Here is a 14,975-nt window from a genome sequence, read left to right as displayed (position 1 = left end):
ACAAAAGTATGCCTAAAAAGAAGGAACACCATTGGAACACAGGCCAAAGGAGTCCAAAATGACTCCTTCTGCCTCATTAAAGTGAATGGTTCCATCTGAATTCTGTTTTATGGGGATACAGAGAGAAGCGCTCAGCATAAAGCACAGGATAAATGTGAACCTAGCCATAAAAGTGATCACAAAATGTTATGTACCCTAAAATGGTACCAATACCATTCATCTCACACAAAAAAAACAAGTTCCCACTTATCTGTCAAAAGAAAAATATGTAGAACTGGTAGTACAAATGTTTTGAAAAAGATACTGGGCTCTCCTTCCCACCTACCACTCCCCCAAAAATGTGCCCAAACTCCAGAGAGTGTCCTCATATTTAGCATTACTGTAGCGAGAGGAAAGAACCCACTTAAAGGGAACCTGTCACCAATATTTTCTGATTTAACCAACGGTTACCACCTTTCAGCCCCATGTGACAGCATTCTATAATGCTGTACATATTAATCAAATTCGCGTTGTAAGGCTAAAGGAGAGAAGAGGTACTGGAACAAGACCAGCAACGCCCATTGGACCAGACTGCCCCGTAAGGGAGATCTTTTTTTTGCTTTGCAGGTTGAATCGGAGTCATATGTGCAGCATTATTGAATACTGTTCACATGGGGCTGAAAGGAGGTGGCCGTATGTTATATTGGAAAAAACTGGAGACAGGTTCCCAATATATTAGCCACTAAAATGGCATATTTGCCATTTTACCCCTTTCTGACATCAGGCGGAATAGTACGCTGATGTTGGACTCCCCCTGTTTGGTGCGGGCTCCGGCGATTCACCCCGGCTGTTAACTAGTTAAATGCCACTGTCAGTTTCTGACAGCGGCATTTAACTCATTGTCAGGAATATGCACACATACACAGCTCTGCTACATTTCCTTGGTAAGTGAATCACATGGTACAGCAACTACACCCCTTGCAGCTTGGGTATACCTGCATACAGCGTGGTGTGATGTGTAACGTGAGACCCTAGTGTGCCAGCTGCACACAAAGCAGTTTGAGAAAACTGGTTAAAAGCAGTTCTGGAAGCACATGGCTTTTTGTCTAGTGCCGTGATCATTTAAGATCAAATATATTAACACAGAATATTCATAGAAATAGAAAGCTCGGGGGGCGGAGCCGGATGTTGATGGAGTAGGACGTGTGGCAGAGAACTCCCCGCAGCCACAGCTACAAAAACGGCCGTAACAACTCACAGACTCACCGGGGTTGTCCAGGATATGGTTAAAAAGCATCAGCAGAAGCCGCCGGACTGATCGGTGCCCTCCCCACAGCATACCCATCAGTTGGGACCTCTGGACGCGTTCCTCCATTCCTCATCAGGGAGGACGCGCTCAGGTAACATGGCGGCGGCGAAGCGGGAAGCACAGGGAGGAAAAGCTACACCGCTGCAGCTGGAGGATTACCGGGCCCAGCTAAGCCCCGTGTCTCCATATAAAGAGCAGAGGGCGCCGGACAGAGGAGGGGGAGGGGAAGGCATAGAGGAATGCGACTCCCGGCGCTGTGCAGTGGAACAGAGAGGGAGGGCTGAACACATGGAGGGAGAAAACATGGAAACTTCAGCAGGCGCACAGGCATCACAGCAACCAGTACAGCAGGGGGTTATGCAGTCCCCAGCGCCCCAAAATGATGCAGCCAAGGGAAGACGATATGATCCTCCACAAATGCAGGGACCTGCAGAAGATTTTTGTCTGTCCGCCACCCCCTCCATGTCCAGATATACACATCCGACCGCCTTTCTTTCCAGCACCCCAGATACCCCTCTTCTACCAGACGAAGACTCACAGAGTATATCCCTGAGGGACTGGAAGCTATATATGGCACACTTGTCCACGAAAGAAGACTTACAATCCATGGTACAGGAGATTAAGGAGGTCTGCAGAGCAGAAATCTCGGCTGTCAGACAGGACATCCAACATATGGCTTATAGAGTAGATTCTCTGGAGAATGACCATGACGAGACGAGGAAATATGTGGCTAACCTACAAGCTACCATGACAGCACAACACGACACCCTCCGTGAGTACCAGCGCCATCTTGAGGATTTAGACAACAGGGGACGGTGTCATAATATAAGAATCAGAGGCCTGCCTGAACATAACGGAGAGGAAAACCTATTCATAATTTTACAAAATATATTCAACAAAATTCTGAAGGCTCCGCCATCTCACAAAATAAGCCTAGATAGATCTCACAGAGCCCTACGGCCAAAAAATTCCTCCCAAACACCTAGAGACGTCATCTGCTGTGTCACTGACTATAAGCTTAAGGAGGAAATCATGCAGCCGGCACGGAAGCTACGTAATATAGAATACGAAAGTCACTCTCTCCAATTACTGACAGACCTCTCCTGGATGACCCTACAAAAGAGGAAGATGCTCAGACCTCTTCTAGACACTCTGAGGGAACACCAGATTCTCTATAGATGGGGATTCCCCTTTAGCCTCTCGGCCAGGAAAAACGGTCGTACAGCCACACTCAGAGAAGCATCTGATCTTCCCCAATTCTGCGAAATTCTGGAGATTCCTATGCCGAAGTTGTCCAACTGGGGGCTGGTTCCCCCTCCGCTGCCCCCTCCGGAGGTCTGGCGTCGGGTGTCTTCTAAAAGGCATCATTCCCCTGCGTCCCCGGGTTCCGGTGGACCGGGGGGGGCCAAACACCCCATAAGAAATGAGACACGAAACACAGCCACACTGCAAATATTGAGCAATCCCTGTTGGCCATACTATTCATCACTTACTAAAGATGACTGCGGGGAGTAGACATGCCTAAAGCTAGTTGTATACTCTTTTTCTTTTCTATATACATCTTTGTTCAAAGATCCTGGTTTCGAAGCGGAGGCTCTGTTATATAGCCGAATCCGTAGACCCTTACGAGTGAATCTGACTCCTAGAGCACCCACGGCTCTAGAGGGAACAACTCTATTGTTATTCAAGCGTTAATTATAGACACTTGACCACAGTTCTTCTTAACTTTTTGAAGACCGGAAAGACTGATTCCGATAACTCACTGTCATGACTTAGGAAAGTCTGACTGACGGCTTCACTGTAATGACCCCTCCCAAAACCCACACCTTCTTAACTTAAATAAGACACGACTGCGTGACATTGGATGTAAAAGGCCACAGCAGCCCCGTTTATTAACACCAAACAAGCAATAACATTTTATCCATAAACGTAGAAATATTCCATAAACATAACCACCAGCAAAAGGAGGGGGGGTAAAGTCCATTGTACATGATTGCAACACCAGCTCCACCACGTGCCCTCAGCCGCACCACACCGGCTCGAGGACACCCAGCCGAGTGTTGCCCAACCAATGTCCTGCTGGGACCCAGCCCAGCAGGGACCCACGTTAACATGCCCCGCTGTGACCCAGCACAGCAGGGTCCCACGTTAACATGTCCCGCTGTGACCCAGCACAGCTGGGACCCACCTTAACCAAGTATACCATTGCACCACCAGGGGTAACCCGCTCCTGCACTGGGTTCACCCCCCAGCTCTTTGTGCAATCCACCGACTTCAAATACCCCCCCCTTTCCGCCGACTGCTGCGACGTCAAACCTCTTCTTCTCTTCACCATGTCGATCTCCAGAAGATCCTAAAATTAGGGCGGGAGGGCGGGACGATTCCGGACGTCTGCAAGGTAAGGAATGACCATCCCCCCACAGTTCTGCCCTATATATCCATCCCACAACTGACCACTCCCTGCCAACTCACATTGCACCATAAGCCCCATAGCTCCAACCCACACCTTCCCCACAAACACAAAAGCACTACACCTTAACCCTTCACTAACCCTCAGGCCTAGCATCCCTCCTTAGTCATGTGCGCCCTCCCTGTAGCCCCTTTGGGGCAGGCGTCCGGGCTTGCCTTGACTTAGGAAAGTCTGACTGACGGCTTCACTGTAATGACCCCTCCCAAAACCCACACCTTCTTAACTTAAATAAGACACGACTGCGTGACATTGGATGTAAAAGGCCACAGCAGCCCCGTTTATTAACACCAAACAAGCAATAACATTTTATCCATAAACGTAGAAATATTCCATAAACATAACCACCAGCAAAAGGAGGGGGGTAAATGAAGAGTCCATTGTACATGATTGCAACACCAGCTCCACCACGTGCCCTCAGCCGCACCACACCGGCTCGAGGACACCCAGCCGAGCGTTGCCCAACCAATGTCCTGCTGGGACCCAGCCCAGCAGGGACCCACGTTAACATGCCCCGCTGTGACCCAGCACAGCAGGGTCCCACGTTAACATGTCCCGCTGTGACCCAGCACAGCTGGGACCCACCTTAACCAAGTATACCATTGCACCACCAGGGGCAACCCGCTCCTGCACTGGGTTCACCCCCCCGCTCTTTGTGCAATCCACCGACTTCAAATACCCCCCTCCTTTCCACCACCGCGAGCACGTATGACACCTTGTACGTGCGAGTACCACCACCAAAAAACCCAACCCGAGCCGACTCTGCGACTCGAGTAACCAATGCTTCTGTACCAAGACAATCGATCAAAACTGATCCCCATTAGACCTCACAATGCCAACCTACACCAAACAACCAGTACAAAAAGGTCAGCCACACCCAAGACCTGCAACTAGCCAACCGCATCGTCCAATCCTATGCACCGCCTGCGCGACCAGTCCCCAACCTGAGCCGCCGCCTCTGCCTCGTTGAGACCGCAACATTGCAGGCGCCTCCGAAAATTGCACTTCACCTAATAATTAATCAAAGCCAACCATTATTGCCGTGAACAAAAGAACCTACATTGGTTCCCCAAACCTCTGATAGATTCTTGAAAATGTGCCCAGTAAAACCCACTATGTAGTCATTCCAAACAGGAGCCCCTATGAACAACAACACGAGCACGGCTCCCAGGCAGAAAATTGCACTCCACCTGATAATAATCAAAGTCAACCATTATTGACGTAACAAAAGAACCTACACTGGTTCCCCAACCTCCGACAGATTCTTGAAAAACGTGCCCAGTAAAACCCACTATATAGTCATGAACAACAACACGAGCATGGCTCCCAGGCAGGAAGAAATGAACCACAGCATTCAGGCCCGATGTCTCAGATCCAACCCCTTGACGCCCCAGTGACCAAGTCTCCACCACACACGTGCTGTACCAAAACGCTGTTGGTCCCATCAACCCTGCGTGATAGCATCTATCTTAAAATATCCACCCAACTAGAAAACATAAACCAATCCACCCCGTAATCACCACGACCCAGAAACGAATTAATTGTGTGCATCACCCGTGCACTTCGAACCCAGAATCACAACACTATTGTTGCCACCCTCTTACCAAAAGTGAGATGTACTCCGCACCCATTCCCCGCTGAACTGCGGACTCGACACTACTCACAAAAGAAAGAAAATCGACTCCACACCACCTGAAGTCCAGGAAAACTCAGACACACATCACGTCTCCCGAAAACCCCAGACACCATAAACCCGGGCCATCCGTCAAAACATTGCACTCACCGGTGCCCGATGCTTGTCCACCACTCAGCCTTAAAGCACCGCAAAAAGCACCCCCAAACGGAGCACAGCCCCAGACAATTACCAGGTCCTTAGAATCATTAAAAGTCAATGCACATCGCACTAGCTTCCCCTGCCACGGCGTACCACCAGCCCGACATTAATGAAAGTAATGTTATAGTTGCAACCTGCTCACCCACTACCTAAATTACACCTCCCCCGCAGCAGCGCTGCGCCACAACCATGTCCCCATAATACCAGCCAGTCCTGACAAGTGCGCATAACGGAATGAATTACATAGCCATGTATTGCCGGACGGGCTACACCCACGCGGGAGACCATTCACACGGCCATCGAAACAACATGTCCTGCCTCATGCTCTATACAGAATTCCCGACAAATGGAACAACACCCGCTGGATAAACAAACCGTTCACCAACCAGGACCCCCGAGACCAGTAAAGCACACGCTGGGTTACCCAACTCAACTGTTGCATCATCCTTGCGCAACACTTCACCCTAGCCCCCCGTCCGGGGGCACCCAAAAAGAAAAGACTCTAAGGAGAGCTGTATACCCAGAAGGCAAAGCAGGACCAGCTGCACCCACAATAAACCTCCTAGCCCATCGTAACGAAAAACTATCCACTCTGTATAATAAACTCCTACGTAGCTGCCATCAACGGCTGTAACAAATACCACCCGATACAGTCTGCCAAAAGCACAATCGGCAACCCTAAAGAACCGCAGTGAGAACCCACCAGTCCTTACGTACAAAAGTTGTTAAAACTGCCCCTGGGCAGCCACGACCAGCAAATTACCGTAAGAACGCCATATGACTGCAGATCATGCAAAAGCCCCCAGTGGATCGTAGACCCACGTATTCAATAACCAAACTCAACCTCCAAAACAGCAGCGCGATGTACACGGGAACCTAATAACGACCCCCGACCTGACACGATGTACTCGTTAACCTAACCTGACTTAGACATAGGGCCCCAGGTGAATCAAACGCGTTGACTTATCCAAACACATGATAACCGCAACTACGCCCTGAGCATGAAGAAACCCTAAGTAGTCAAGGGTTGGACCATGAACAGAAAATAAGCACTGCACCATCCCTAATACCAGATAATCCCCGACTACCACACAGAAACCAAACCACGGACCTCAACAACCAGACATTGACCAACCATAAAACCCCAGCTCCACGCCATATCTACATACCCCCAGAAATTAACCAGGAAAACAAATCCAGTAAAAGGTCAACTCCAAGCCCCCCGGGGGAAATGTCATCCATTGCTGCCAGAAAGGCAGGTTCCCAAAAGATCTGCCGTCCCAAGCATCTCGACCTCTCCTGAACGTCTGCCGCAACAAACCATAATGCCCCTAGTGAACATGAAAACCCTTAGTACACTCAAAGCCCCTATTGGAGAAACGAACCGGGACCGAGGCATATAAATAAAACACACCGTAATGAAAACTCGACCACCTACCCCCTCACCTCTGACGAGCAATAGCACACACCCCACTGTAACGTGAAAGATTAAGCCGCCCGATGCACTCCCCAAACTGCTCACCACGTCAGTGAACTGCCATCCAACCCTTATCAAATACTAGGCCCGGCGATAAAACTGCTCACCACATCAGCGAACTACCATCAAACCCTTATCAAATACTAGGCGCGGCGATAAAACTGCTCACCACATCAGTGAACCACCATCAAACCCTGATCAAATACTAGGCGCGGCGATAAAACAGCTCACCACATCAGTGAACTACCATCAAACCCTTATCAAATACTAGGCGCGGCGATAATCCTCCAGCCAAAAGACCCCATGCCTATAACAATAAACCATAAAACCGGCATGGATATGGCTATCCACCACCGCTCTGCCAATATCCGTATCACCACCTGAATTACTCACAAACCGCCATGGAATCACTACCAGTCATACACAAACACCCAGAGAATGCAAGCACAATTATACCAACCAAAATAAAATGATGTCGTCACCTATAGATATACCCACTATCATAAAAGCAAACTAGCATGAAATTAAAAAATACCTCCCAACACTCCTGAAGTGCACAAAACAGCCTCCTGGACCACAAAGCAACCATTCCCTCACAGATTTGATTGCTGTCCCCATGGACCAGCCGCGCATCTTTCCGAACCCCCAGACAAACACACTACCACCCTAGTGCACCCGAAACCATACGTAGCAACACCCTTCCCAACCAGTATAATCTAGACATTAATAAAGGTTTAAGTGTGCCTTAGTGAGCCTTACTTACTATAGATATACCCACTATCATGAAAACAAACTAGCATGAAAATAAAAACCACCCAACACTCATGAAGTGCACAAAACGGCCTCCTGGACCACAAAGCAACCATTCCCTCGCAGATTCGAACGCTGGCCACATGGACCAGCCGTGCATAGTTCCGAACCCCCGTGACAAACCAACTACCACCCTAGTGCGAAACCATACGTAGCAACACCCTTCCCAATGAATATAATCTAGACATAATAAAGGTTTAAGTGTGCCTTAGTGAGCCTTACTTACTATAGATAAACCCACTATCATGAAAACAAACTAGCATAAAAATAAAACCACCCAACACTCACGAAGTGCACAAAACGGCCTCCTGGACCAAAAGCAACCATTCCCTCACAGATTCGAATGCTGGCTACATGGACCAGCCGTGCATCGTTCCGAAACCCAGTGACAAACCAACTACTACCCTAGTGCGAAACCATACGTAGCAACACCCTTCCCAACCAATACAATCTAGACATTAATAAAGGTTTAAGTGAGCCTTACTTACTAGGCTGACTCAGCGGAACCCCACGGAACAGCCGTCACGTGTCCTCCGCGTCGAGCACCGCAACTGCGATCTTCTCCATGGATCTATGCCGACTGCAGCCCTCCTGGGCCGCAGCGCCAGCGCCCAGACCGTCTGTCCGTCCGGGAACGCATGGCAAAAAGTCACCGGCTCAGAGCCTCAAACAGGGGGGGGGGGAGGTTGGCGCTCCAGCCGCAGGCAACACCTTCTGAATCTGGCACCCAATGCCGGGGGAACGCGACGCCGGACCACATGACCTGTGGCCCTTGGCAGCTGAAGGGTGGCCACATGACCGTGCCACCGCCCGCTTCCCCCCAGCGCCGCGAGAAAGGAAATGAGGCCGGTGACGTCTCACACCACCTCGCCACCGGGCTCCTTGCCGCGTCACGTCACCGGCGTCCACCGATGCCGATGACCGCGTCGGGTCAGGTGACCACGCCGGGTAACGTGGCCGCGACGTGCGCGTCGCCACTGTGTGCCGCGATCCGACTTCTCGACTTCTGGCTCCGGCCCCGCGATGTCTCCTGCAACAGGTCTGCTAATGGGGCTCATCCTGTGCTGTAAACTTAACTCCGGGCTGAGGTGCTCAGGAGGCCGTGATCGTCGCTGCCGCTTCGGAGGCAGAGGGGTCCCATCTTCTCCGCCGTCGCCATCACCGGACCATCACTGCAGCTGTTCCTTCATCCACTGCTGGCCGCGCTGCTCCATCATCCTCTTCATCTGTGCCACGAGGTATTCCATCTTCTGGATCCAAAGATTCAAGCTGAAGTCCCAGATGTGAGGGGCTGACGATACCGGACGTCTGCAAGGTAAGGAATGACCATCCCCCCACAGTTCTGTCCTATATATCCATCCCACAACTGACCACTCCCTGCCAACTCACATTGCACCATAAGCCCCATAGCTCCAACCCACACCTTCCCCACAAACACAAAAGCACTACACCTTAACCCTTCACTAACCCTCAGGCCTAGCATCCCTCCTTAGTCATGTGCGCCCTCCCTGTAGCCCCTTTGGGGCAGGCGTCCGGGCTTGCCTTTGTTGACATATTCATCTGTGATGGTTCTAAATGTTGTTTGTTGTCTCCCTCCTTTCCTAATGTGTTTTCCTAATGTGATTTATCTTTACTTGATTTACATGATGCATGCTGATGTGTTGGCGACGATGGGGAGCAGTCTGGCGGAGATCCACCACGCGGGGATAAGAAAACTACATCTAGAGAAGCGGGGTAGGACTAGGACCCATTCTCAACTAAATACTTACAAACACAACCATGATTCGTATAATAACTATAAATGTTAAAGGGCTTAACTCCAATGTTAAGCGACAATTAGCCCTACAGGAGCTAAAAACCTCAAAGGCAGATGTGGCGTTTATACAAGAAACACAACGACGACACAGGCTCATTTCACTTTGCACGGAGTAAATTTCCCACAGCATACACGGCTCCCTGTGATAAAAAAAGAGCAGGGGTGGCTATCCTCATAGCCAATGGTTGCCCAATTCAAATCACTAAGGTTATCAAAGATCCCAAGGGTCGATACATCATCCTGACCGGACAACTAAAAGGAGCCCCAATTGTTTTATGCAACATATACGCCTCAAACGTAGGTCAAATACCCTTCCTTGAGCGGGTCCTAAATAAGGTTACTCGAGAGCTCCCTTCCACATTGTTTATTGGTGACGATTTTAATGTCCCGTTCTCAGAGGTCAGAGATAGACACTCACTGAGTGGCCGACAGACGGGAGCGCACATAGCCAGGCAAGCAAAAGCCTTTCGTGCTCTGATTCACAAGCATGCCCTTTTTGATTTATGGCGAGTGGCGAACCCCACCTCCCGACAATATACATTCTACTCACACCCCCATTCCACACATACATGCATCGACACTTTCCTGGGGAACCTTCCGGCAATGCGCATCACTGGGAGTCGGAGATTGGCCAGATTACCTGGTCCGACCACGCCCCCGTATTGTTGGACGTATGTGACTCTACCACAACCAGGAGGGTATGCCATTGGAGACTCAATGATCATCTCCTAAAGGTCCCCATGTACCAAACTAAGCTACAAGGCCAATTGGAGGACTACTTTCAACTAAATAAGGGATCTGTCTCCTCCCAATCTGTTTTATGGGAAGCACACAAATCTGTCATGAGGGGTAATTGCATTTCATTGGCATCCCACATGAAAAGAGACGCGGAGCGACAGCACCGGGAGCTCACCAGTCAGCTTGCAACACTAGAGCGAGACATGCTCACTAAACCCTCCATTGCTAAATTAAAATCCATCGTAACTGTAAGGGGTAAGCTAAAGGATCTGGCGGTTGGGAAGGTGGAGAAAATGATGGCGTTTACTAAACAACGATATTATGAGAGGGGTAATAAGGCCCACTCCCTTCTCGCAGCACAGCTTAGGGACCGTAAGGCGCAATCCACACCCTTGGTTATCAGAGATACACGAGGACATCTGACATATGACCCCCAGGGATATGCAGATACCTTCAGGGACTACTACGCCGGGTTGTACTCGCTTCCCTCAACTCTTCCGGCAGACCCAGAAACAAGAACCCATTTAATTGATGAGTATCTCGCCGCTCGATCACTCCCAACACTAGACGCGGAAGCTCTTAACACACTTAACACCCCTATTACCACGGAGGAATTGAACTCCGCAATCAAAGAGCTCCCAAGTGGAAGAGCCCCAGGACCAGACGGTTTCTCATATTTATATTATAAAGTATTCCAAGATACACTTGTCCCTCACATGCAGCCTCTATTTAATTCATTCCTCAGTGGTAACCCGATCCCTACCTCGATGCTGAAATCCCACATAACAGTGATTCCAAAACCTGGAAAGGACCCCTCGAACTGTGCAAGCTATCGCCCAATATCATTGCTAAACACAGACTTAAAAATATTTGCAAAAATCCTGGCCACCAGATTATCAATATTCCTCCCACGGCTGATTCATGGGGACCAAGTGGGATTTGTTTTGAATAGGCAAGCGGGGGATAACACCAGATGAACGATAGACCTTATAGATGCATTAAACCGCCGAGGGGGGGAGGGCTTGCTTCTCAGTCTCGATGCGGAGAAGGCCTTCGATAGGCTGGGTTGGCCCTTCCTGTTTGCCACGCTTAAAAGATTCGGCATCGAGGGACATTTTCTGCAGGCTATTCGGGGCTTATATACGAATCCTGAGGCCTCGGTGAAGCTTCCTCACGCGTCATCATCTGCTTTCCCCATATATAATGGCTCTAGACAGGGGTGTCCCCTGTCCCCCCTATTATTCGTACTTTGTATAGAACCCTTAGCTGCACAGGTCACGGAGAGCCCGGACATTCAGGGAATTCAGGTAGGGGGACACGAGTATAAGTTATCACTTTTTGCAGATGATATCCTTTTAACAATACGGAATCCCCTGATCTCTCTGCCCAACCTACACTCAATTCTAAACGAATATGGCAACCTGTCAGGCTACAAAATTAATGATACAAAAACGGAGGCTCTGCCGCTTAACCTAAAACCATCGACCATCGCAACACTGCAATCGGCATTTACATACACCAGGAAAAAAGACCACTTAAAATATTTAGGGATTTACTTAACAGACACATACAAAACGCTTTGCTCCCATAATTTCCCCTCTTTTTTGGAAGACCTAAAAAAGACACTGACCAAGTGGGAAAAGCTCAATTTATCATTCTTTGGGAGAATGGCCTCCGTTAAAATGACGATACTTCCAAGATTACTATATTTGCTGAAGACATTACCTATACCGATCCCGAGACTGGTGATCCGACGAATCCAAAAATCGTTAAATAACTTCGTCTGGGCTCACAAACGCCACCGAATTGCCCAAAAGGTGTTGATGTCTCCCAGAAAATTGGGTGGCTTAGCTTTCCCTGATATATGGAAATACTACATAGCCACACACCTGAGACGTGTCCCTGCTTGGACCAATTTGACCTCAGTGGATAGATGGAGAGAGGTGGAACAGAGATGGCTGGCCCCTATTCACCCAGCTACCTTACTGTATGGAAAATCCTCAAATGCCATAGATGCGAGTCTTTTGGGACCCATAGCACTCACGAGACGAGTGTGGCGGGCAGCCAGGAAGGCCTTCTCAATAGCACCAACCGAATCTCCACTGACGCCATTTTTATACACAACAGCCTTACAAAACAGTTCAGATAGTCGTGTGAGGACCCCATGGATCCGGGCTAGACTCTTTCGTTTTGTAGATATTATAGACCCTTGCACCAACACAATACTCCCCTTTGCGGCCCTACGAGAAAAATTTAGACTTTCTACACCTATGCCCAGATACGTCGCTTAGCTATATCAATGATCAAATCAACTACATTCCCCAAACTTACCCCATTTGAGGGCCTCTGCAGGCAGGGTCCATCAACTAAGGGATTAATCTCACGATTATATGACATACTCTCGTCGCATATGGAAATACAGCACTCGTACATGACGAAATGGGAAACATATCTGGGAAGAGTGATTCCGAGACAAATGTGGCAGACCATCTGGGAAAGGACAGCAAAGACTTCCATATGCACCACACATAAAGAGAACCAATACAAAATACTGATGCATTGGTACCATACCCCTGAGGTCTTGAATAGACTCTTCCCCAACACACCGGACCAATGCTGGAGATGTAAGCTAGATAAGGGGTCTCTCACCCACATTTTTTGGGACTGTAATGTCCTGGCTCTGTTTTGGAGGGAAGTGGGGAGGTTGATCCACAGAGTTTTGGGGATTGAGGTCGCTTTGGATCCATTCAATTACCTCCTTAATGTTCCACCTATGGGTATCTCCAGGGACTCAGCCAGGCTGCTCCTACATATCTGGACTTCGGCAAAGTGTCTTATATCCTCGTTCTGGAAGAAGACTTCTCCCCCTACCATTCAAGATCTAGAGCAGAGAATCCAGGAAACAAGGCGACTGGAATACCTCACCGCATGTATTAATAACCAGCTGGAAAAATATCAACGGATATGGTCACCTTGGAACCTTTTTGTGAACAATAGCACTTAACCGCCAGTGAGCACAGTTTATATATTTTGATGTGCTGATCTGTATGCAAAATGTGTCAAATACTCCTTCATACCCTTCCCTTCCCTATCTTTCCCTACGTCTCCCCCCTGTCTAAAAGTTTCGTCAAATTTGATGGAAGGAGAGAGAGGAGGGAAATTTTTTCCTTTTTTCTTTTTCTTGAAATGTAACCTTTCGTGTTTATGTTTTAAAAAAAAAAAAACTTTTTCAGATAATAAAATAAACAGTTTAAAAAAAAAAAAAGAAATAGAAAGCTCATACTTCTGGAAACTGCAGTTTAGAGCTACCCACAGGTGGGTTTTGAAGCTTTGGTGCCTGTCAGGAGCTGAGAAAAGGGTTCCTGCTTTCCCCTAGTTGGTAGATAGTTTGTGCTAGGTAGCAATAGAAAGCTAATTTCATAATGAGAAAGATGATAGCCCTGCCGCCACCCTACGAGCCTCACGGCCAGAGTTATGACACTTATGAGTTTTAGTATCTTTTGAAAAGGGGAGTACACTCCATAGCTCCGCCCACTCACTGAGGTCATGGGACAGCGGGTGTAAGGGTAGGAAGCCCAATTAGGAAGTGGTCTTTCTGCCTGGGGACCAGCTGTGGTGAGCTGTGATTTTTACCTGCCACTCTGGGAAGGTCCCCTCCCCCTACTCCACATGGCATACCATTGACTGAGATATGTAAGTCCCTTCATCTTTAATCCATTGTTATTTTGTAATTGCCTGTATATAATGTATCTGTCTCACTTGTAACAACTTTTTATATTTTTGTAAACACTGCCTACTCTTTTTGGAGTAAAACTATAAATATTTACAAAGCCGAAAATCAGTAGTGAGCATGCGCCATGAGTCCAGTTCCTTTCAAATGTTTCCGGCAGCAGGGAACACAGAGATGGCCGCAAAATACTTCCGGGACATAAGAAACAACTGCGTATGCCGGCGCATGCGCACTACCGATTTTCGGCTTTGTCCACAGTTGGGCAAAGCATACTGCGCACGCGCGAGGTCACATTTCAATGCGCATGCACAAAATCTGTACGCAATGTGTAATAATGACAGCGAGTAATGCATATAGCAAGCCGATGAGGGGTGGAGTGAGGGGACAGATGTAACGCCCATTGGACCGGACCGAACATATTAACATACAGCGCGGGAAAAATAAAAAAGGTGTTGTGAGTGATACATGCGGAGTCAGGGGGTTTCAGAAGTAGTTGTGGAACGCATAGCTGACACTCATTTAAATGATATTTGTAGCTGGTAGACCAAAAAAGTGGTGACAGGTTTAAGTAGGCTCTGAAAAATTGCAGATACTCTAGTTTTTGATTCTACAGTGACACCTAGTGGCATAAGAGAAATAATGTTTCATAGTCCTTTTATGCAAATTTACTTCTGGCTTTTACTCTCCTAAACTTGCGAGATTTAAATTTCAGTATGTGAACAGTTTTTTTTTTGTTGTTTAATAATTGGAACTCTTTCTAATGCTATACATCAACAAATAAAAATTTCCCTTCCATTATAGTTAAAATAGGGAGT

The 14,975-nt window shown here is 48.3% G+C and overlaps 1 protein-coding gene across 3 annotated transcripts in view; it reads right to left on the bottom strand.

The window, feature by feature from the left end:
- The window catches only part of RNF212B (ring finger protein 212B), a 585,489-nt gene that overhangs the window by 160,622 nt on the left and 409,892 nt on the right, over positions 1 to 14,975 (bottom strand). The window lies entirely within an intron of this gene.

Source organism: Dendrobates tinctorius, unplaced genomic scaffold, assembly GCF_039654945.1.
Source record: "Dendrobates tinctorius isolate UK_male_01 unplaced genomic scaffold, ASM3965494v1 ptg000044l, whole genome shotgun sequence".
Lineage (NCBI taxonomy): Eukaryota > Metazoa > Chordata > Amphibia > Anura > Dendrobatidae > Dendrobates > Dendrobates tinctorius.
Note: the sequence above shows the minus strand (reverse complement) of the source record. Positions and strands in the feature narration are given on the sequence as shown.